General features: G+C 35.2%; 1 long non-coding RNA gene across 2 annotated transcripts in view; it reads right to left on the reverse strand.

The window, feature by feature from the left end:
• LOC128249584 (uncharacterized) overlaps positions 1-3,479 on the reverse strand; it is a 32,049-nt gene that overhangs the window by 27,889 nt on the left and 681 nt on the right. The window contains exon 1 of one of the 2 annotated variants that reach the window (XR_008265684.1): positions 2,987-3,284. The exons of the other annotated variant lie outside the window; for it this stretch is intronic. This is a non-coding gene — a long non-coding RNA (uncharacterized LOC128249584). Of the gene's footprint in view, positions 1-2,986; positions 3,285-3,479 lie in introns of those variants that run through there. 2 annotated transcript variants of the gene reach the window in all.

Below are 3,479 nucleotides of genomic sequence, written 5' to 3' on the forward strand. Positions count from 1 at the left end.
GAGAATATGAATGCGAAAGAGACAGTTGAATAACTGTAAACCTACTTTTGGACCACCCCCGTATTTTAAGTAAAACTTCCTCAGATGGAAGAATAAAAAGGAATAGTTGCTTGCGGGACAAACTACGCATTTTCTTTAGCATGGGCAGGTTTCCACCTGTTTTTCATTCAAGGAATATTAAACCCAAATTTATAACAAACCATTATTTATTGCTCACTTCATTTTGAAACATATCGTTGATAATGATTCCGCATGATAAATAATTATTTATCTTCTTTCAGTGTGTTAGAACCCCACTGAAAAGAGTTTGTAACGCATAAATAATTTCACAAGAAAATGAGCGTTCGCATCATCTAGGTTCTTAATTTACCCCCTTCCCCACACACATATGCGCGCATGCACGTTTATATAGTGTGAGTTAACGTGCATGACATATGACCAGATGCTTTAAAGATTTGTATATAGCTTAGAGCCCGAATTCTCAACTATTTTCTTTTTATCTTTTGACCCCATTGATTACTGTTTTATTCTGGTGGACCATCCCATTAGCCATTCAATGTTTAAAAACTAGTTTTATAGATAATTCTTTCAGAATTCCTATTTTGTTTATCACTCTTTAACTTGTGTACGTTGAACTATGTTAAAATATTTGAAAAAGAAACCTAGCTATTTCTTGCCATACATACTAATACGTACATATAAAGCAAATTTTTTTTCGGGGACATTTAAAAATGCTATTGTGCACTCCCAATTTACTATATTGTTGCGTGAACCTCCCAAAATCTGATATGGATGCTCAGAGACTATTTGGACCCCAACTGAGAACCACTGGCTCAGAGGTTTGTGGGTAGTTTAAAGTCTTATATATGGCTTAGAATCTTGTTGAGGGCTTAGTATTGCAGATGCCTTTCTTAATGGGGGTACTTCATGTTTTAAATACGATTTGCTCCAGCCAAACTTGTGTCCTTCAATTTAAAGGGCTTCATTAGTTTCTTATTTATGTTTCTTTTAAAAAACTTTTATGCCTTCTTTTATCTTTAATTACTTTCTGTTTAACTATTATTCTGAAGAATACTCCTATTCATTGAAATAAGCTGGAGCAATTAGACCTTCACTAATGACTACTGCCACAAACAAACCCACCACCACCACCACTACCAGTATGCCCGTGGGCATATGGCGTAGTGGTTAAGCGCGCGGGCTACTAACCCCAAGATTCCGAGTTCGAGTCCAGGCAGTGACCTTAATAATAATAATAATAACAACATTAAAAAAACCTTAGGAATGAGAACCCAGGTTCAAAATTTCCTCAAGACACCTGATGAAGGCTGGAGGGTATATCAGCTGAAACTTCTGAAAGTTATGAGGCTCCAACTGTGTAGAGGGCACATTTGTGAGTGTCCGCTCAAAATGTCCCCACAAACACCAAAACTGAAATTGTGTAAAGTACAGTCTCTCTGAGGTCCTTGTTGTGACTTGACAAACAGTACAAACCCCCGGTAGATACAATATCTTCAATCAACAACCTCACGATATTGTATACTGTACGACGTCTATAATAATAATAATAATAATAATAATAATAATAATAATAATAATAATAATAATAATAATAATAATAATAATAATAATAATAATAATAATAATAATAATAATAATAATAATAATAATAATAATAATAATAATAATAATAATAAATGGTACTGTGCAGCTGATAAGTTTCACTAGACAAACTACATCTCTAGTATAGTCTCTCTCGGTAGCCTCTTTCTTTGTCTTTCTGCCTGCCAGTCTGTCACTGTGTGTATATATGTATATATATAAACCAAATAAGAGAAGTGATAGCAGATATGTTTATTCAATTTGTTCATCGCTGTTTCGTTATCTTTCGTTGTTGCAGAATCGGTGCGCTGAATCGCCCTGCACATATATAAATAAGCATATAAATATGTGCACACACATACACAGACACATGTATGTATGTTTGTATGTATGTATGTATGTATGTATGTATGTAAGTATAAATATATAGATATAGATATAAATATAACAGTGCCTCTAACATAATGAACAGATTATTACCTGAATTGACGTGTAAGTCGATGAGCATTTAACAGACGTGTATACTACGTTGTTCTGAGACAGAGTTTGTGTAACACAGTGTGCGACAAGGCCGAAACTTTTGAATTACAGGTACAATTAAACCAACGAGGTTCGTACAGTTTCTCTACTCTGTATGGGGTCGTCTCGAAGCAATAAAGAATAATCAAGTGGGATTGAACCAGGTACATTAAGGTTGCGAAGAGAACTTCTTAGCCATTCTGTCATACTGCTCATACGGTATGTGCGTGTGTTCTTGCGCATTTGTGTATCTGGATGAATGTATGTGTGTGCGAGTGGAGGAACACTGTGTGTATGTTAGAGAAAGAGAGGAGGGAGAAAGAGGGAGAGAGAGAGAGAAGAAAGATTTAAAGGGGTGAAAGAGATGTTCACAGGGATTATTAGAGAGATTTGACTTTTTATTCATTAGACATAGTTTATAGATAAATAGACAAGATGACGTTGCCGATTGCTTACATTTACGATAAATTCAAATAAATATGAAGAATTTCTCATATAATCACTTAAGTATTGATGGGAAAAATATTAATTTCCACATAATTTTGATGCTCTCAGAAGCCCTCTTCCTATTCAGACTGTCTATAAAATTGTGCCTGGACGACAAAGTGACACTTTATAACTGTCATTGTCAAATCTGTTGACCACCGTCTTGTATGTATGCGAAAGGGACCACAAATTTCAACAATGGTAACAACAACAACAACAACAACAACAACAACAACAACAACAACAACAACAACAACAACAACAACAGCAGCAGCAGCAGCAATAACAACAGCAGAAGTAGCAACAATAACAAGAATAAAGGCTCCAATATTTATAACTGGAAATCAAAAAAGCAAAAGAAGAAAGAAATCAACCCTACTTGTCATTACAAGACAATATGTCTGCCGTTTCTTCTTATTTCTGCGTCTCCTTTGCTGATACTTGAAACCAGAAACATTAATAAGTTATCGTTAATGTTTTCTACTGCATCTTGTAGTTACATGGAAATTTCTCGTCGTCACCTATCAATATGGATTCTTTTCTTTTCTTATTTGCTTTCTATATCCTTCTGTGTCCTTTTCCTTTTCTCTTCCTCTTTTTCTACCCCCTTGTCTGTACAGTCATCGTCAGAAGCCCAATACTTCTCCTACTCCTCCTTCCACTTCTCATCCCCTCCCCTTTCTTTCTTTCTTTCTTTCTTTCTTTCTTTCTTTCTTTCTTCTTCTTCTTCTTCTTCTTCTTCTTCTTCTTCTTCTTCTTCTTCTTCTTCTACTTCTTCTTCTTCTTCTTCTTCTCCTCCTCCTCCTCCTTCTTCTTCATTTGTGTATTTGCATCACTCTCCCCTCCAGTTGTTCTTTCCCATCGATCTTATT

This window comes from Octopus bimaculoides, chromosome 16 (genome assembly GCF_001194135.2).
Source record: "Octopus bimaculoides isolate UCB-OBI-ISO-001 chromosome 16, ASM119413v2, whole genome shotgun sequence".
Lineage (NCBI taxonomy): Eukaryota > Metazoa > Mollusca > Cephalopoda > Octopoda > Octopodidae > Octopus > Octopus bimaculoides.